A 22,121-nucleotide genomic window follows, 5' to 3' on the forward strand; every position below is an offset into this window, starting at 1 on the left:
GTCAAATATTTTTACTAAACAATTTAATCTGTTATTAACCTAGCTATAGCTTAAAGAGTTTTAATCAAAACATCACACTTTTGTGGTTTTCAGAGCTGTGCCTTAATTTAAAAAACACAAAGAAGAACTATTACAAGATTGGAGGTGAAAATCAAAACCCCTAGTTTCTTTCAAATGAAAAAAGTAGTTGTCTAGGATGACACAATGCACAGTTTTTGGATTCCTCCAATTTAAGAATATCCAAAAATCTCAAGACATAAAATCCCATGCACTTGGGACCAACTGGGATTTTATATAATGCCACAGTGAAAATAATTGCAAGGATGATCTCAGTATTGCGCTAGAATCAGAAATATACCCAATAGGGGATAAATGATTAAGAATTTACTTCTTGTATTTAAATATGTTATACCTAAAATGTGTAACAAAAATGTAAGATTAAGTATAGTATTTTGGTTTGAAGACATTAAGATGATTTAAGTCTAATATTTTTGTTACCCCATAAGGTAAACTATGCTGAGCATTTCTAGCATCATTTGACATATCAGCCTGACTTTTTTTTTTGACTACATTAATTCAGTCCTTGATTTTATTTATGAGTGTCTATCGGATGTTGTCATAGAGCTACCCTTTTATAAACACCATCCTCGGGGTGGAGGGTGCTGCTGCCTTAGAATGAAGGCTCTTCGGACAGTCTCACTGACTCCTAGTCTAGTAGGCTTGCAGCAGTAGGATTAGAAAAGGTTAGAGAATGTAAACAATTAGAAATTTTAGTCATGCTGTTATTTGAGCAGCAACAGAAACAAGTGAAACCAGGCCTCTGATTGGCCCATTTGTAGAGAACTCTAATCAAGTTGGCTTGCTCATTCCCTCATATGGTTAATATATCAATGGGTAGTCGGAGGGCATTCCCTATGGAAAGCTGAAGAGATTGTGAGTAGGCCAGGGGCACCAGAAGTAGAGCCCTCGGAGGAGAAGGTGCTGGAGTTCATGCTTCTTATGTTCTGACCTGCCTCTCATCACCTTGAGTTGCAGCTGGGAAAGATGACTTCTTTTTTTTTTTTTAATTTTTTTTCTTTTTTGATTTGAGAGACAGAGGAAAGGAGGAGAGAGAGAGATAGAGACATTGATGAGAGAGAACATCAATTGGCTGCCTCCTGCATGCCCCCCACTGGGGATTGGGTCCACAACCTGGACATGTGCCCTGACCAGGAATCGAACCTGCAACCTCTTGGTGCATGGGTTGATGCTCAACCACTGAGCCACATCGGCTGGGCAAGGATGACTTCTTAATTATATCATCCTATATCTTTCTTAGGAGCAACACAAGCCTTTGAAAATAAATAAATGAACCCTTTAAAACTGCTTTACCAAAAAATAAAATAAAATTTAACTTAAATTTAATAATTTTTGCATTTGAATTTTGCTGGCTTTCCTTTCTGTTCTTTCTTGACTCAGTTCCCTGCCATGTATCTAAAATGATAAGCTTGTATATATCTCTTCATGCTTAAGTATTTCTCTTTCTTGCATATTTTGGTCATTATTTTAAAAAATGAGATATGCTTACTTTAGTGCATTTTGATTTTATCAGTTAATGATTCCCGATGAAAATTTCTCCAAGATAACTGGGTTTTCTAAGTACTGAATCATATATCAGTAATAATGTTATTTTTTCAGTGCTTATCTTTTTTATGTTACTTACTGAATTTTCTTGACCCTTTATGACTATAATAAAGAATGTTGGTATGATGTATTATTCTCTCTGTAATAGTGATTTTACTTAAAATACTTTATGACATTAGGAAAGCAAATGCCTTTCAGCATCTGTTGATATGACAAATATTTTGATGTGTCATCGGATTCTATTTGCTAAAACTTATTTTTAGTTTTGGCATCTCTATTCATGAGAAGAATTGGTCTATTTCTTATTCAAAAGACATATATTGAGCATCTGTTTTGTGTCATGTATTTGTCTGGGTACTGATGTTTAGTATTTATTTCTAGTTAATACCTTTATCAGATTTGATGTTAGAATAATTTTATCTTTCAAGTTAACTGGAGAAATTAAAAAAATTTTCTTCCTAGGAGCCCTGGCTGGTTTGGCTCAGCAGTTAGAGCGTCGGTCCATGGACCAAAGAGTCTCAGGTTCCATTCCACTCAAGGGCATGCACCTTGGTTGCAGTTTGTGCCCGGCCCTGGTCGGGGTCGTGTGGGAGGCAACCAGTCAATGTGTCCCTCTCACGCTGATGTTTCTCTCTCTCTCTCTCTCTCTCCCCCTCCCTCCCACTCTCTGAAGATAAATAGAAAAATATCCTCGGGTGAGGATTCAAAAAATATATATATTTTTTCTTAGGAAAGGAATAGGCTAAATAAATATTTGCTGGTGCTTTAAAAGATAGCTATGGGCCCTGGCCAGGTGGCTCAGTTGGTTGGAGCATCATTCCGTACACCAAAAGGTTGTGGGTGTGACTCCAAGTCAGAGCACATACCTAGGTTATGGATTCAAAACCTGGTCCATCTCACATCATTGTTTCTCATTTTCTCTCTTCCTTCCTCCCTCTCTAAAATCAATGAAAAAACATATCCTCGGGTGAGGATTAAAAAAAAACCAAAACACAAACAGCTATGGATCCATCTGGTGTTGATGTCTTTTTGAATAGTGGGCTGTTAATATCCTTTCCAATTTTATGGTGATTAGAATATTTAAGATATTTTCTTAGGTCAGTTTAAATAATTTATGTTTTGCAGGAAAAGAATTTTCAGATGTGTTTTTAATGCATTGTAAATAAATAGTTTCATGAAGTGTTTCTTGTAATTCTTTTAATGGCTCCTACATCTGTGGTTATATTTATTTTCTCAAGTCTAATATTGCTGTACTTTTCCTCTTGTTTTTTCTTATTCACGCCCTGATGAAAAAATTATCTATTCTTCCCTCCAAAAAACCAGTTTGTAGTTTTCTTTACCTTTTTCTATCCTTTCTTTTCTATTTTATTAGTTTCAGTTTTTATCATTATTTTCTCTTCACTGTTTCTCAGTTCATTTTGTGGTGTCCCCCGCCCCTAATTTTTTAAGATTAGTACTTAGGCGCTCTGCATTATCCTCCCTTGCTCTTTCCTTTTCTTTCCCTAATCCTCCCCTGAGGATATGTTTTCCATTGATTTGAGAGAAAGGAAGGGAGGGAGGGGGAGAGAGAGAGAGAGAGAGCGAGAGAGAGCGAGCAATCAGTTGCCTCCTACATGCATCCCAACCGGGGATCGAACTGGCAACCTGGGTATGTGCCCTGACTGGGAATTGAATTGAACCTGCAACCTTTCCACGTACCAGACACCTCTCCAACCAGCTGAGCCACACTAGCCAGGGCCGTTCTTTCCTTTCTCACAATAAAGGCATTTAAGGCACTAAATTCCTCTGCAGTAGAGGTTTTCCTTTATCCCATCAATTCTGAATGACAGGTTCTTTCATTGCTTTCTAGACGATTCTGATTTCCCTTTTATTGTGCTCTTTTGATCTAAGACCTAATAGGAACATGTTTCTAAATGTCTTAGTAGTAATTCTTGTCACTTTCATAGTATTTATTTCAAGTTTCATTGATGTGTGATCAGAAAGAGTCTGTAAAAAAAAAAACTTTATTTTTGGAATTTATTAAAGGTTTGAATGAAGTACGTGATTAATTTTCCAAAATGTCCATGAGTATATGAGAAAATGATATTCTCTATTTGAATGTAAATTTTCATGTATAGATTCAGTGGTGTGCTGATAAATGTTTAATAACCAGCTCTCCAGATGTGATGATTTGTAGCATTTTCCATTTTCCATGGTGAATGCACTCCCACCTCGGCCTGTTTCTAGCTACCAATGTTGGCATCACTGCATATGGAGATGGGAAGAGATGCTCACATCAGCTCTCAAAAGACGGCACAAACCAGCTTCTGTACCCTACTGCATGTACCTATTAAATCAAGTTTATTCACTACATTATTAAGCTCTTCTATGTACTTACCTTCAATGACTAGATTCTGAGAGAACTGTGTTAAAGTCTCCTATTACAATTGCGTATTTTCCAGTTTTCCTTATGTATCTAATAGTGTTTGCTCCATGTATTTAGCCTCCATGTTTATGAGCACATATAGTTTAAAATGATTTAGCTAAATTCCTAAATGTGCCTTTTGTCATTACTTAATGACTTTTTCAATCCTATGTAATGTTTTCACCTTAAATGTCACCTTATCTGATATTAAGGTTGCCATTTCTGTTTTCTTTTCCTTTGTATTTGTCTGGTCTCTCCTCGCTTGATCCTTTTATTTTTCATCTTTCTTTATCACTTTGACTTCAGTGTGTTTTCTGCAAATAGCAAAATATATGTAATCTAGTCTGGCAGTCTTTATATTTCAAATAGAGAATTCAGTCTGTTCACATTCACTGTGATGACCTGCCTTTACTTCCTTTATTTCTTCAGTCTCAGTGTGTAGTTACTCACTTTTTCTTTCCTTTTCCTTAACCTAGGTGGTTTAAGTTGGTATTTATTCTATTTCTTTACCCATGTTAACTTGGAAGTTTCAGTGTATTTTTCCCTTTTATTAATGATTTCCACCAGAAGAATAAATTCAGCTATTTCCCTAACTTGGAATGTACTCACTGTTTGATGCTCTATTTCCCCAGCTGTCCCTCTCTCCAGAATGAGCCTTTCAAAATACTTTCTGCCCACATTTCTTTTCCCTCTTTCTACCGTTAAACATTTTGAATGCTTTAATTTTTCCCTACTTCTGATTCCTAGATTCTGCATCATAATTTAGTGTCTATTAGAGTGTTCTTATAATATGTCCCTGCTATTTTAAGAGTTTTTAACCCTTATGTTAAGCAATAGCAGATGGTTTAGCATCTTTTTATGTCTATCTATATTTTTAGCTATATCTATATCCACATCCATATTTATGTACAAATCAATGTTTAATTGTTCACACATCTTTTGTCTTTTTTCATCTTGAGGTCTTTTTTTGGTTTCACTTATTATTTGGTTAATGTTTCCAAGTATTTTCCTTAAATGGTCTATATGGGTAATTTACTCTCTACAGTCTTTCAAATCCTCTGTGAAAGGGCAATCATACCTTTATAGGGTATGGAATTAAATTACAGTCTTTGTGCTTAGCTATAGATTTGATTCTACTACTTTGTAACTCCAGTATTGCAAATGCCAGTCTGATGTATATTTTTTCCACCTTGTGTAGGTAGCTTTCTTTCTATTTTTTGCTTGATAGCTTGTAAAAATTTTCTTTTTATCCTTAAGAGATCAGAAAGATCAGAACTTTTATTAAGCTTTGCCTAAGAATCTGTCATTTTGTTCGCCCAGCCTCAAAATGTTGCAGACTCAAATCTTTCCTTCTTTCAGGAATATTTTCTCCTTTTATTTGTCTAATTACTTCCTGCTCTCATCTAGCTCCCTTTAGTCTTCATTTACCCCTCTTTATCCTTCTAAAACGTCTGTTACTCATGTGGTAGGTTTCCTGGATATAGACTAAGTCTCTCACCGGTCCCTTTATGATTTTCATCTTGACACTTTTTCTCAGGTGTTTGAGATATTTCTTGCAGGCTATTTTCTAGGCTACTAATAATGATCCCCCTTAAAAAAACTGAAGTGCTACTTTTGTTTGATAAAATGTCTCCTTTAAATTAAACCAAATTTCCAGAGGCATGGGTGGGTTTTGAAGTCATGGAAGTTAGGTATTGAAATCCTTGCTCACCCTTACTTGACCTTGGACAATGTACTTACTCTCTTAAAGCTTAGTACCGCCACGATGTGGAAGAGGCTGATATCACCCACATAACTGAACTGTAAGATGATTACATCATTAGGTATTGATGGATATATTTGCAAAGTACTGGTACCTAAAGAATGTCCATAAATATTCAAGGTAACATTTGATTAAACATAAGATTAAATAATATAAAATTGAAGTCGGTGGGGAGGGGGATTGTAAAGCTTTTTAAAAAAAATAATTTATTGGAGTGACATTGGTTAATAAGATTATATAGGTTTCAAGTGTACATTTCTATGATACATGATCTGTATACTGCATTGTGTACCTACTACCCAAAGTCAAAACATGTACAATTTTCTTCAATATTAATTATGTGTTTTTATGAACATAATTTTTTTTTGCTTTTGCATAAAAAGCCTTTAAACTTTCTGATAAAACCACAATGCCTCACATTAAATAACACTTGATACTTTATCTGTAGCCCTGTGATTAAAAACAGGTATTATTATAATGCTGCCACTGAGTTAAATGATTTTCCAAAGTTTACTTGGCTAATAGGTGGTATAGATTTTACTCAATGCTCTGATAAAAAAGTTCTCCTGTTGAAGGGGGGCAGTGAAGAGAGATAAGATAAACCAAAGAAATTATATGCATGTATGCTTAACCAATGGACATAGACAACAATGCTGGGGGGCAAAGGGCAGGATCAGGAGGAGGGTGTCTAGGGGTGAAAAAGGAGAAACATCTGTAACAAAAATAAATTAATTAATAAAAAATATTGTTTGCAAAAAAAATAAATAAATAAAACAAAATTCCTTCTGTTGAGAGTCAGTGCCACAAATATCAATAACTGAATTTTACAAAATATAGTCATCACCAGTTTCTGGATTGATGTTATTTATTTAGTTATGTGTTCAATGAATATGAATAAAAATATATATGAAAGCATCTTACTGTGTATTGTTCTGAGTGCCAAGGATACAGTGGTGAGCTAAAATGGATCTAGTTCCTGCTCTCTTGAAGCTTATAATCTAGTGAAAGAGATTGTGCATTAAGCGAAGGATCCTATACATACATGTAAACTTACAGCTGAGAAGTACATATGACAAGGGATTTTTACATTGATAAGAAGGTTAGAAAAGTGTCCTCAAGGAAATGATGAGAAGGCGAGGTTAGAATGATAGTTTCTGTTAGCCAGGGGAAGAAGGTTAAGTGTGAGAGGGGCCTTCAACACAGAGAAAAGAATGTGGACAGAGGTCCCATGTCAGGAGGAAGTCTTTCAGATTGAGAGGCTGAAATCAGACCAGGGTCACTGGAACTCAGAGAGTGATGAGGAGTGTGTGAGCCGAGGCTGCAGGGGCAAATGGGGACCCAGTGACACAGGATTCTGAGAACCATGCTCAATATTTTGGTCTTTAATTTAGAGTAATGGGAAACCAGTTAGAGTTTTAAGAGGTAGGGGTGTGTGTGTGTGTGTGTGTTTATGTGTGTGCACATGCATGCCCACTTGCAGCATGTACACATGCTGATGCTTAGCAAACGTCACTTTGGTAGAAGTGGAAATAATGGAGTAGAAGAAGGCTAGAGTGGATACAGGTAAACCAGTCAAGAGAGGCAATTGAAAAAGTCCAGATGGGAGACAATGGTGGCTGGGACTAGGAGGTGACAGCAAAAACAAAGAGATAGGGCAGATTTGTAAGGTATTTCAGAGGTCAAGGCAATAGGACTGGTTGACGGGTTATATAGAGAGGTTAGGGGATAGGGGCTTTTAAGCATGAGCTCTAAATTTGTAGGTTGAATAGCTGGGTAGAGGATAGACACACTTAGTATTTTAAGGAACACTAAAAGTCAAATTTGGGGGGATTAAGATGATGAATTTAGTTGAACATATTCAATTTGGGGTGACTTTCAGATGCCATTATGGAGACGTGAATTAGTAGTTGGCTATATATGTCAGATGCTCAAGGAATAGTTGGGACTGGAGATAAAATATGTTGAGTCATCTACTACAGACGGTTATTGATGTCGAGGGAGTAGTTGGAATGGTCAATGAGATTGTTTCTCTTGTACTCTCTCAGACATTTATTTCTTGAACTCTTTTGACCACTATCTTTAGGAGATTTAAGAGCAGCAACCAGAAAGACACCCTAAATCACCAGGATTAGCTGCATCTCTGTGGATGGCAGTGGAGAGTGTCTAGGAGTCTATCTGGGCCAACAACACTTGCACTGTAGAACAGTGAAGTAAGAAAAGCAGGTAGACCAGATGGCCCAGCCCTACCAAGGTGAGGATTCGTGGTAAACTTTCCTCCTATACAGATACTGTCCTGTGAAGAAGGAGGGAATAGGAGAACATTAAAATTGGGGAAAGAAAACAGGACATACAAATGGCTAAGAGACATATGAAGAAATGCTCAACATCACTAATCATCAGAGAGATGCAAATTAAAACAACCATGAGGTATCACCTCACCTGTCAGAATGGCCATGAGGTATCACCTGTCAGAATGACCACCATCAACAAATGATCAAACAACAAGTGTTGGCGAGGGTGTGGAGAAAAGGGGACTCTAGTACACTGCTGGTGGGAATGCAGACTGGTGCAGCCACTATGGAAAACAATATGGTGTTACCTCAAAAAATTAAAAATTAAATTGCCATTTGACCCAGTGATCCCACTATATACCCTAAAAAGCCTGAAACACCAATCAGAAAGAATATATGTATACCCATGTTTGTAGCAGCGCTATTTATAATAGCTAAGATCTGGAAACAACCCAAATGTCCATCAGTAGATGAATGGATAAAAAAGCTGTGGTACATATACACAATGGAGTACTATGCAGCTGTAAGAAACAAAGATCTCTTATCCTTTGAGACGGCATGGAGGGACCTTGAAAGTATTATCCTAAGCAAAACAAGCCAAACAGAGAAAGACAAGTATCATGTGATCTCACTTGTCTGTGGAATATAATGAACACAACAGTCTGAGGAATGGGGTTATCCCAGAGACGTGAAAGTGGGGTACAGATGGACAATCCCCAGGAAAGGGGGTGGTGGGGGAGAGATAAACCACAGAACTTATATGCATGTATGCATGAACAATGGACATGGACAACAAAGCTGGGGACAGGGTGGCAGGGAAGGGGAAGGGGGAATCAGTGGGGGAAAAAAGAGAAACATTTGTAACAAAAATAAATAGATTAATTTAAAAATAATAAATAAATAAAAGCATGAGTAATTTGTGTTTGAAAAAAAATTGGGGAAAGGGCAAAACTTCTCTGAAAGGGAGTTTGAATTGACTGTTCATAAGAAATTGTTACAACACTGAAGGGGGCTTTTTAAAACTTGAGACTAAATTACTTTGAATTATCCAACTTAAGTATTTCTTTTGCCCTCATGGGTGGGAATGAGAGCCCCACAAAAAAGAGATCAGGTAGGGGAAGAAAAGGACTTTTGTTTATTTTGTTGTTATTGCACATCTGAATTATTTTGTTATATTTTGCAAATCCATACCCTTGTATTCCATAATTTAAATTGTCTGACCTGCAAGTTTCTTATAGACCTCATATCTTAAAGAGATCACAGAGCGCCCAGCTGGTGTGGCTTCATGGATTGAGCATCGTCCCATGGACTGAGGGGGGTCCCAGTTCGATTCCCAGTCAGAGCACATGCCCAGGTTGCAGGCTCGATCCTCAGTAGGAGGCATGTAGGAGGCAGCCAATCCATGTTTCTCTCTCACATTGATGCTTCTATCTCTCTCTCTCCCTTCCTCTCTCTCTCAAAAACCAATAAGAACATTTTTTTTAAAAAGAGTTCACACAGCTAGTGGCAAAGCTGAAAAAGGACAAAGCTCTTATTACCATGCTTTCTCTCAAGAACCATGATTAGATAAAAACTGTATCCCTGCCCAGTTGCTCAGTGGTTAGAGCATTGACCCATGGACCAGAGAGTCCTGGTTTCAGTTCCTGCTAAGGGCACGTACCTCAGTTGTAGTTTGTCCCTGGCCCCGGTTGGGGTCGGGTGGGTGGCAACCACTTGATGTGTCTCTCTCACATCGATGTTTCTCTCTCTCTTTCTTCCTCCCTTTCTCCCTCCTGCTCTATCTGAAGATAAATGCAAAAATGTCCTCTGGTGAGGATAAAAAAACAAAAAAAAACTGTATTTCTTTAATTTTATAAAATTCCTGAGTATTTTATATTCATTTTGTATTCATTCAGTCATGTGATAGAGTATTCAATTTGATATATAGTTTTATCATTTGTGTGTACTTTTGTGTATAAGCAGCTAGTAATTAAGGCTGATATATATAGTATTATAGGTAGTATAGTATTATAGATTATATTATATAACATACCTCTATCTTTTTTCTCTGGATTTGGTTCCCATGAGTTCAGAAGTGGAAGTTGGCCTGCTCACTCAGCAGTTTCCAGTACCTAATATCAGTAAAATCCAGAAGGATTAGGTAATCACAGCTGTGTTCAGATAGCAATAATTACAAATACTCAAGACAGCAAAAATCAGCTGTAGAGGGCAGCTGTCCCCACTCCTTACCTTGTGCCAAGGCCTGGCCAGTAAGTGAAGAGCTTCTAGAGCATGGCCTTGCAAGTGTAAATCCATAAATTAGTTGCCGCCATCACACTTCAAGTGTGTATCCAGCTCTCCCAGTGAGCATGCACCTGGAAGTCTCCACTGCATGACCTCTCAGTGGACTCCCGGGGCTCATTCAGAGACTAAGCAAGCTGGCCCCGCCTCAGCCAACTCTCTGCACCTTTTTCTCCTTTCTGTTGACCGACCAGTTTGGATAGCCCATGGAATCTTGAAGAAACAAGCTCAGTGTTGAGGTTCTCACCCCAGATCACCCAGCCAGTGACTTGGGACATGTTTTATGCTGGGGTCTCTATTCATGGTCCACACTACCTCTTGGAGGGTGGTGACAAAGACTAGAGCACCAGCATCAGACAGTACTGCATTCACATCTTCTTCTTCCAAGCTGTTTGGAAAAGCGAATGAACATGCTTGAACTTCAGTTTTCTCATGTAGAAATTGGGTGGCATAATACTCCTATCATGGAGTTATCTTGAGGAGTACATAAGCTGGCATAGGCCACATGTCTTTGAACTACACCTGAGATATAGTTAGGACCAATACATTGCATTTTATTGGTGGTGGTGTTTTTATTATTTTTGCTGTTATTTATAACGATGTCAAAGGAAAATCCTGTCAAACTGCCATAAAGTTTCTAATGTCTTAAGGAGAACAACACCTGACCTACAGCCCTTTACACACGTGGCTTTGGGGCTGATGGTAAGTATGAGCCCTGTGAGTTCCACTTCAAACCAGAAATTCCCTCTCAGATGGGACTTGATGTGCCATCTGTGCATATGTTATGGATTTCCTCTGCTAGCTTAAGCGCTGGACTTTGAATCTTTTCAGTAAGGGAAATGAAGAGAAATAATACAATTAAAAAAAATTTAATTTTAATACTTTTGAGAAATAGCACAATTTGAATCAGACGAACCCCTGGGAGATTGGAAAGCAGTAATATTGTTGCTGACAAGTTTGTAAAATCACAAGTACCCTGAGAAATTATATTTGGGGCTCTAATCCTCACGCAGCGATCATGTCCAGAATCTTCTGAAACAGGCATTGCACACTGAGGAGTCTTTCCTGCAACTCTGGGGGTGCATTGTGGTAGACACCATGGATTTGGATGTCTGGCCAGGTCCTCTTTTCTGAGAGCCGTGTACCCTACCCTGAGGCAAGAACCAAAAACCTTTGTGAGGCTCTGTTGATCACGAACAGTATGGGAGATGCAAAGGAGGAGCCTGGCTGGGTCAGAACTGGTCCCCTGGCTAACCTGGTTAAAGGCTGCCTCCAAGCCCTGGCTGGTTTGGCTCAGCAGTTGGAGCATTGGCCTGCGGACCAGAGAGTCCCGGGTTCGGTTCCCGCTAAGGGCATATCCCACCCCCCCAAAGGCTACCTCCAAGTTACTTAATGAGGAAGAGCTGGAGACTGTCGTTAGAACCCACAGGACTCGTCTAGTCCACTGGGTACCAGCGTGCACCATAGCGAGCATATTTGTCTTTACTGATGTCATCATCTTCACCAAATCTTCATAAAGGCAAACAACAAACAAACCACCTGATCAGCTCAAAGAAAATCTACTTAATGATTCCAGCTAAGGTACGAATGCCCAGTGTAGGGAAATCTGGTGAGCAGCCATCCTGCCCTCCCATAGAAAGTAGTTTAATTAGGCTTCCTTCTGTCTCAGTGTGAGAGGTGCTCTTTCAAAGAAGAACTCATTCCTGGCCTGGCCTCAGAACCCTAGGGAGATAAGACTTCTCCTGACATTTCTGAAGCAAGTTTGGAGTTTAGTTTAATTGTATCTAATTGGGCCGGGGAGTAGCTCCAAACCTTTGAGTCGCTCCCGGAGCGCGCTTTGGCTTCTGCCCCGAGGAATTTTCTTAAGCAGTCTCACTTGCAGTTTCAATCCAGAAGCACCCTGGGACAACAGAACCCGCCAGGGCCCTTTATTTTCCCTGGGAGGTGGAAAGGCAGGCAGCTGGGAGGGGCTTTCCTCCCAGGTTCCTGGCCACCTTGTATCTGACACTGAGCTTCTCAACCCTGTCAGACCTAACACCCAATTTTAGCCACATTTTGTAATGTCCTCTTTACTCTCCGAAAATGAAATCCTTATTACACAACTAAAACCCCTATATAACATCTTAGTGATAATGTAAAAGAGAAATAAAAAGAAAATAATCTCTACTAAAATGATATATGTATTTGAATATCTAAATTTTCAAAATGCGATCACAATAGAAGATGAATGAAGGTGTTAGACCCTTGCCCTCCTGTGGGACCGCGGTGACCGCAGAGACCCAGTGCAGGGTCACACAGTCTAGGATCCCCAACTACCATCAATGCTGCTGTAAGGTAAGTCACGGTACTATCCAAATGAACAAGTCTCAGAGATTTCAAACAGTGTAAACTCTTTCCTCGTTTACATGGTGGTTGAGTGTCTGCAAAATTAATACCTTGTAAAAGATACTTTGTGTTTATATGGAATGGAATTCTGTTCTGGGCTCTAGTAATCATGCATAGGTATTGTTCCTCATGGCTCTCTGCAGTGACATGTAAAAAGAATGTGGAATGGAGGACCACTTTGGGTAGGTCTGATCCAGGTATTGTGGGACATCCAACATTCTTGGCTCTTCTTGTCATTGTGACAATCAAGTGTTGGTTGGAGAAATTCTGTTTTTCATGGATTTCACAAGTTGCAACTTAAATATGTACAATTGATTCCAAACCCACACGGCTGTTCTTAGTGATGTGACAGGATGCTGGTACCCCTGCAAAAGCGATGGAGAATTGAATTCTCATTTTAATAGCCTTTCTAAGCTGCAGGCCTGTGGGCGGGTTGGAGCCCAATTCTCATGAATTTCCGTCAACTCTAGCCCATTATAAAAGTGTATTTGCACCCCCACCTCCGCTCCCGGCCCTGTGTCTGCCACCTCCCTGCCTTCACCGATTTGGCGCTGGTTCATGTGGACCACACACAGGTTGAGATGACCAAGACTTGTCATCCAGGCCATGCCTTAAGGGCTGGGCCCTTCTGATGTTTGCTCTGTCCATTCCAGTAAAAGTCTTTTTACTAACAATGGTAAGTTCTTTTTCTCTGGTCATGAATCTTTCTCTAGAAAGAGCCTAATAGCCACCAATAAATTTAGTCCAATGACATTAGCAGACAAATGGAAGTAAAAGTAGGTCGGGTGCAGTCTGTTCCAGCTGGTGTTTCGGACAGTGGAGGAATGACAGGCATTTTATTTGAGAGGGACTGGGCTACCTGTTAGCAGTGTTTCTGCCTGCTGATTCCTTCCTGACAACCGCAGCTCAGACAAAGCCTCCTCCTAATGCCTGGCTTCACAAGCTCATCTTGGTGCGCAGTCCCTCTGTGTTCTGGGCAGATTCTGCGCTCCACAGGCTTCCTTATCAGACATGCCACACTGCCTTGTAATTTACAGTTCTTTACTGTCTCCCCGATTACCCAGAGTGCCTTGTGAGCCTAACCCCTGCCTTTGAAAATGAAAAGCAAGAAAACACAAATTTTAGTTTTTAGAACAATTTTAGATTTATTTAAAAAAATTGCAAGCTAGTACAGAGAATCTTATTTATTGTTATTTAGTATTAAGATGTATGCCCCATGTTATTAATATCTTACCCTGTTATTAATATCTTACAATAATTAGTATTGTATGTTTGTTACAATGAATGAGCCAATATGATATATTATTTTCACTAGATCCACACTTCAGATTTCTTTAGTTTTTATCTAATGGCCTTTTTTTTTTTTTTTTTTTTTAAATTGATTTTTTTAGAGAGAGAGAGATAGAAAAATCAGTGTGAGAGAGAAGCATCGATCAACTGCCCCCTGTCCACCCCCTAATGAGGATCAAGCCTGCAACCGGGGCATGTGCCCTGACCAGGAATGGAACCTGGACCTCTCAGCTCATGGAACAATGCTCAGCCCACTGAGCCACACTGGCCAGGCTCTAATGGCCCTTTGTTGTTGTGCTTCTAGGATCTACCATATTACATTTAGTTGTCCTTGTCTCCTTAGACTCCTCTTGGCTGTGACAATTTCTCAGACATCCCTTGTTTTTGAAACCTTGACAGTTTTGAGGAGTAGTGGTCAGGTGTTCTGTTGCATGTCCTTCCATTGTGACGTGTCTCATGTTTTTCTTGTGAGTAGACTGGAGTTGGGGTTTCAGTGAACTTGATCATCTGGGAGAGTTAGCGTGTGTCAACTTCTTCCCTGTAAAGTTGCCAGCCCCCCAACCCTTTCCATACTGTGCCCTTTGGAGGAGAGTCGCTGCGTGTGGCCCACACTCAAGGAGAGGGGAGTTATGCTTGAGTACTAAATTATTTGGAATTCATCTGCATGGCAGATTTCTCTCTTCTCACCCATTTACCCACAAGTTTTTACATTGTTGAGGACTGAGTGCTTAGCACAGGACTGCATGAATAGTAAACACTTAATACAGCCTTATGGTTCCTGTTTTCTGAGCATTCACCGTGAATCCCTCTCATGACAATGCTAACAGCAACCTCAATGATGAGAATACTAAAATAGGAAATGCTATTTTAGAAGCACTGTTCTAGGTGTTTTAGCTCATTTAATCCTCACAACAATTCTTTTAGGATGATACTATTATCACCAAAGAGGATTTTTTAATCTAAGGTCACATAGGTAGTAAGTGAGAGACAAGATTTAAGTCTGATTCCTGGTCCACACTCTTAAAGCTATCGAGGCTGGAGTACCTCTTTGGTCTCTGTTACAACTGCCTTGGCCTTGCTGCATTGAGCTGATCCCTTAGGAGCACCGGGTTCAATATGCAAATAGCCCTTAGCTGAAAATCCTCTAGCAGAGTCTTCTGGTTTACTCCACATTTTCCTTTAAATCTGTGAGGCTTCCAAAGCACACTGGAGCAGAAATTCTTAAGAAATCATAAGAGGCCTCCTGTTTGAGGTTTTCTTTGGCACACTGATCAAATTCCCCAAGTTATGGAGTCCAATCCCTAGTATTGTGTCCTGGAAACGGTCAGACTGTACTCAGCAGTTATGAATAGGAGAAGTTGCCTAGGCTCATGGTCCTAATATTTTTCACATCTTAAAATAGGACACATAGCTTTTCATGGATTATAAGGAAGGTATAATAACAATGCTCTGTTATTGGAATTGCCAGGATAATTTGATAGTTCATGTTAAGAATTGGCCAGAATATTTAACATTGGAACTGTGATAGAAAATTAGCATATACGGTGAACATACTAATTGGATATGAATTGAGGATATGTGTATCAGCCCCAAATATCATCTCTATTTTCTTTATTGATTTTAGAGAGAGTGGAAGGATGAAGGAGAGATAGAAACATTGATGAGGGAGAACATCAATTAACTGCCTCTTGTATGCCCCCCACTTGGGGATCGGGCCCACAACCTGGGCATGTGTCCTGACTGGGAATCGAACTGGTGACCTCTTGGTGCGTGGGTTGATGCTCAACCACTGAGCCACACCGGCCAGACTCATCTCTATTTTCTATGATGCATGAACTCTGAACATTAGAGAGTAATTTCTTTGGGTCTTGAATATCCGACTGTGATGATGAGTAAAATGGGTGGATTAATGCTTTTGTAGTCTGCCCTATGTCTGGATTCCAGAGTGAAATCAGCCATTATGAATGAGAGAAGAAGAAGCAAAAGACAGAGGGGAAGCTGCTATTTTTGCAGCAACCAGCCGCTATCTTTTCATAGCAAGGAATGATGGGATCTGGTACAATTTATTTTGGTACAGTTTGTTTATGTACTGGGTAATACCATTTCAAAATAGAATCTACTCTAATCCCAGAGTTGAAGATTTTAACAGTTTATTTTTAGCTCCATTTAAAAACACAACAAAATAATATCTCCCCAAGCATGATCTTACATTTTGATTATAGCCCCAAGGAATATAAATACCTTTAGTCTATAGTTCCTTTCAGGACTCTAGAATTGCCAAGATTTCAAAGTACTCATCGAGCCTTTTAGATGCCCCTATGGAGCAGGCCAATCTGTTTGTCATCAAATAAATGTGCTAAGCTCCCACATGTGCAGGCAGCTAGAATCAGCTCAGATGGAAAAATTTTTTTATGTGAAATTACTTGTTTTACTCATCGTTTAGAGATGATTTATTGGGAAGGCAGTGTTCAGTAGGCTGTGGATAGTGGTGGCACATAACCAATAGCTCTATTACAGCACTCTTGACAGCTAATATTGATAAATGGTGAGAGAGAGAGGGAGGTATTTTCCTTCTTTCTTCACCATTTCACACTGAGGTTCATGGTCCTTTTCTTATCTGCCTGCTTTCAGGATGAATTTAGGCCCTGGTGAGGGGGCTTTAGTTTGCTTTTCTATTTTTTTTAAGTATGCGGAGCACATCAGGAGCATTCATTCATTTTATCCTCATAACATCCCTGTGATACTACTGTTATTCCCCTGTTTTTAGAGAAGCAACTGAAGCACAGAGAGGTTAAGCAATATGCCCAAGTTTGCACAGCTAATAAATGAAAGAGCTGGAATGAGAACTCAGGTAATATAACCTCAGAGTCCATGCTTTTAACCAAGATACCGTGCTGCCTTGGTGAATTTTTTGGTATAGTCATAAACAGTTAGGGTTTCTTTGCATTATCTGCTATAAACACTCTCAGTTTTCTGTCAAGAAAAAGGAGTGTGTGGACATCAAAACATAGTTCAAAGGATTTCTGTATTCTAAAAATAGTCAGAAATATGGAATGGCCTAAAGCATAAGAGTGTTTGTCATAGTGTAATTTATGAGGGCAAAAAAGAGGCACAAAGCAATGTTCCTCTGCCCCAAAGTAGGATATCAATTTAATCATTTTATTTAATTGGAAAACACACACACACACACACACACACACACACACACACACACACACATTTTTACTTGGTAAATATATAATTATCATTGGCCAGGCACTATTTTAAGTAAATATTAACTTATTTAAAGCTCAGCAAAATCCTGCGAAATGATATTATTATGTCCACTTTGCAGATAAATACCTGAGGCACAGAGAGATTGGGGAATTTGCCCAATGTGATGAAGCCAGGAATTTAGCCTTGGTAGGTTGGCTCCAGAGTACCAGCTTTAACCACTTTGCCCCTGGATGCTTGGGGGCCATGATAGTTGTGTTTTTTGAGAAATTTTGTTTTCTGTTTGTTCTTTTTTGCTTTCTTTCTTCCTTGCCTTCCTGTGGATTACTTTAATTCTGCTTTGATTTATCTCTAGTATTTATGTGTGTGTGTGTGTGTGTATATATATATATATATATATATATATATATATATATTTTTTTTTTTTTTTTCTTTCTGTTTAAAAATTTCCTTTACCTGTTCTTTTATAGTAGGTCTGCTGGTGACACATTTTTGTTATCTTTCCTCTGAAAATATCTTGACTTTCCCTTTATCTGTGAAGGATATTTTTGCTCATTACAGAAGTTTGGTTGATGGTTCTTGTCATTTAGTACTAGAAAAATTGTGCCACTTCCTTCTAATCTTCACGAATTCTGATGAGAGGTCCGATTCATTCACATTGTTTTTTCCTCTGTAGGTAACTCATCATTTCCCTCAGGCTGCTTTCAAGAGTAATTTTTATTTTTATTTTATTTTTTTGGCTTTAGTTTTCAGAAGCTTAACCATCATGTATCTTGACATTGATGTCTTTAGGTTTTTCCTGGTTGGGTTTCCTTCAGTTTCTTGTATAGGTAGGTTGATGTCTTGCCAAATGTGGGAGAATTTGGGCTATGCTTTTACTGAGTACTTTTTCACTCCATCCTCTTTCTTCAATTTTCCTGGACTTCAGTGAAATGAATGTTAATCTTTTGTTATAGTCCTACATATCCCAGGGTCTGTTTTTTTTCTTTTCTTTTCCCTTTCCCTTCCCCTTTCCCTTTCCCTTCCCCTTCCCCTTCCCCTTCCCCTTCCCCTTCCCCTTCCCCTTCCCCTTTCCCTTTCCCTTTCCCTTTCCCTTTCCCTTTCCCTTCCCCTTTCCCCTTCCCCTTCCCCTTCCCCTTCCCCTTCCCCTTCCCCTTTCCCTTTCCCTTTCCCTTTCCCTTTCCCTTTCCCTTTCCCTTTCCCTTTCCCTTTTCCTTTCCCTTTCCCTTCCTTTCCTTTCCTTTCCTTTTTCTGTCTGTTTTCTCCTTGTTATTCAGGTTGGGTAATATCTATTGTTTAATTTTCAAATTTACTTATTCTTTTTCTGCCTTCTTCATTCTGCTGTTGAGCCACCTGATGCGTTTTTTTGTATTCATTGATGGTGTGCTTTAGTTCTATAGTTTCCATTTGGTTCTTCTTCATCTCTTTGGTTTCTTTTCTGTGACATTCTATGTTTTCATTTGGTTCAAGCATGTTCCTCTGCTGATGGAAGCATTTTGTGACGGTTGCTTTAAAATCCTGTCCCAATAATTCCAACATCTGCGTGATCTTCGTGTTGGCACCTGTTGATTTTCTCATTTGGTTGAGATCTTCTCTGTTCTTGGTCTGAGTGATTTTTTAATTGATACTTGCACTGTGGGGTGTTATAAGATTCTGGATCTTATTTAAATATTTTATTTTAGAAGACTTACATTTTTTTTATTGATTTTTAGAGAGAGAGGAAGGGAGAGGGAGAGAGAGAGAGAAACATCGATGAGAGAGAACATCGATTGGCCTCCTCCTGCATGCCCCCCTGGGGATTTGGCACACAACCTGGGCATGTGCCCTGACTGGGAATTGAACTGGTGACCTCTTGGTGCACAGGTCGATGCTCAACCTCTGAGCCACACTGGCCGGGCTTTAGAAGACTTTTTAAAACACATGGAAACTCAGCACTCTGAGCAGGCAAAACCAAAAGCTGTAGGTACTCCTATAGCCCTGCACCATTGTTTGTACAGGTGTCATTTCTGCCACATTCTACTGGGAAAGCAAGCTTCAGTGTCCATCCAGATACAGGGGGAAGGGAAATCAAACTATCTCTAGATGATGGAAGTGGCAGAGTCACAATGCAAAGGGCATGTAGGAGGGGAGGGATGGTTGTGACCATCTTTGAAAATAAGTTGCCTCATTCATAGTTATTTTATGAGACAATTAGCCTTATGGAATTATGGATTACTTTTATTTCATCAATTATTTTTTCCTGTGTTCTAGTTTCCTATATCAAGACAATGCTGTCTTTAATAGTAGCAAAATATGTCAAAAAAAAAAAGTCATCTAAGTATCAAAGTATACTATATCAAATGCTCTGCAAATGGAATTCAGTAATTGTGATTGTAGCTCTTTAAAAATGTAAAATATTTAAAAATAATGACTAGGCCCTGGCTGGTTTGGCTCAGTGGTTAGATCGTTGGCCTGCGGTCTGGAGAGACCCTGGTTTGGTTCCCGCTAAGGGCACGTACCTGGGTTGCAGTTTGTCTCCGGCCCTGATTGGGTCGTGTGGGTGGCGACCACTCGATGTGTCCCTTTCACGTCGATGTTTCTCTCTCTCTCTCTCCCTCCCACTCTGTCTGAACAAAGTATCAAAAAATGTCCTCGGGTGAGGATAAAAAAAATGACTAGGACTGTTGCTGGTAGAAATGAGGACCTTTCAAGGAGTCAGGATAAAAGCCTTTCCGGGGAGCCACGCATGGGAGGGTGAGGTGTTGTGGTAAGATTTATTGGGGTTGAAATGGAATGCAGCCCCCAAGTTCCTGCTGTCTCATGTTCCAACATCCCGTTGTGGAAAAAGTCCAGCCTTGTCTTCATCAGGCCCAGAAATAGGGCCATTGACCAAAAGTTCCGCTCCTTTGGTTACAGTCCATGTCTACTAGATAGTCCCTTGTTCCCAGGCCTGCCCCGGGCCGCCCCGTCCAGGAAAAGTCCCGCCCCAGGCCTGCCCCCTCCAGGAAAAGCCCCGCCCCAGGCCTGCTCCGGGCCACCCCCTCCAGGAAAAGCCCCGCCCCAGACCTGCCCCGGGCCGCCCCCTCCAGGAAAAGCCCCACCCCAGGCCTGCCCCGGGCCACCCTCTCCAGGAAAAGTCCCGCCCCAGGCCTGCCGTGGGCCGCCCCCTCCAGGAAAAGCCCCGCCCCAAGCCTGCCCCGGGCCGCCCCCCCAGGAAAAGCCCTGCCCCAGGCCTGCCCCGGGCCGCCCCCTCCAGGAAAAGCCCCGCCCCAGGCCTGCCCTGGGCCTTTCCCCCAGGAAAAGCCCCGCCCAAGGCCTGTCCCGGGCCGCCCCCTACAGGAAAAGTCCCGCCCCAGGCCTGGCCCCTCCAGGAAAAGCCCCGCCCCAGGCCCGCCCCGGGCCGTCCTCTCCAGGAAAAGCCCCGCCCCAGACCTGCCCCGGGCCGCCCTCTCCAGGAAAAGTCTCGCCCCAGGCCTGCCCCGGGCCATCCCCTCCAGGAAAAGACCCACCCCAGGCCTGCCCCGGGCCGCCCCCTCCAGGAAAAGTATCGCCCCAGGCCTGCCCCGGGCCGCCCCCTCCAGGAAAAGTCCCGCCCCAGGACTGCCCCGGGCCGCCCCCTCCAGGAAAAGTCCCGACCCCGGCCTGCCCTGGGCCTTCCCCCCAGGAAAAGCCCCGCCCCAGGCCTGCCCTGGGCCGCCCCCTCCAGGAAAAGCCCCGCCCAAGACCTGCCCCAGGCCGCCCCCTCCAGGAAAAGCTCGGCCCCAGGCCTGCCCCGGGCCGCCCCCTCCAGGAAAAGTCCCGCCCCAGGCCTGCCCCCTCCAGGAAAAGCCCCGCCCCATACCTGCCCCGGGCCGCCCCCTCCCGGAAAAGCCCCGCCCAAGGCCTGCCCCGGGCTGCCCCCTCCAGGAAAAGCCCCGCCCAAGGCCTGCCCCGGGCCGCTCCCTCCAGTAACAGTCCCGCCCCAGGCCTGCCCCGGGCCGCACCTTCCAGGAAAAGCCCCGCCCAAGTCCTGCCCCGGGCTACCCCCTCCAGGAAAAGCCCCGCCCAAGGCCTGCCCCGGGCTGCCCCCTCCAGGAAAAGTCCCGCCCCAGGCCTTCCCCCTCCAGGAAATGTCCCGCCCCAGGCCTGCCCCGGGCCGCCCCCTCCAGGAAAAGCCCCGCCGCCGGCCTGCCCCGGGACGCCCCCTACAGGAAAAGCCCCGGCCCAGGCCTGCCCCGGGCCGCAACCTCCAAGAAAAGTCCCCCCCAGGCCTGCCCCGGGCCGCCCACTCCAGGAAAAGTCCCGCCCCAGGCCTGCCTCGGGCCGCCCCCTCCAGGAAAAGTCCCGCCCCAGGCCTGCCCAGGACCGCCCCCTCCAGGAAAAGCCCCGCCCCAGGCCTGCCCCCTCCAGGAAAAGCCCCGCCCCAGGCCTGCCCCGGGCCGCCTCCTCCAAGAAAAGCCCCGCCACACGCCTGCCCCGGGCTGCCCCCTCCAGGAAAAGCCCCGCACCAGGCCTGCCCCGGGGCGCCCCCTCCAGGAAAAGTCCCGCCCCAGGCCTGACCCGGGCCGCCCCCTCCAGGAAAAGCCCCGCCCCAGGCCTGCCCCCTCCAGGAAAAGCCCCGCCCCAGGCCTGCCCCGGGCCGCCCCCTCCAAGAAAAGCCCCGCCCCACGCCTGCCCCGGGCCGCCCCCTCCAAGAAAAGCCCCGCCCCACGCCTGCACCGGGCTACCCCCTCCAGGAAAAGCCCCGCCCCAGACCTGCCCCAGGCCGCCGCCTCCAGGAAAAGCTCCGCCCCAGGCCTGCCCCCGGCCGCCTTCTCCAGAAAAAGTCCCGCCCCAGGCTTGCCCCGGGCCTCCCCATCCAGTAAAAGTCCCGCCCCAGGCCTGCCCCGGGACGCCCCCTCCAGGAAAAGCCTCG

This window comes from Molossus molossus, unplaced genomic scaffold (genome assembly GCF_014108415.1).
Source record: "Molossus molossus isolate mMolMol1 unplaced genomic scaffold, mMolMol1.p scaffold_m16_p_17, whole genome shotgun sequence".
Classification (NCBI taxonomy): Eukaryota; Metazoa; Chordata; class Mammalia; order Chiroptera; family Molossidae; genus Molossus; species Molossus molossus.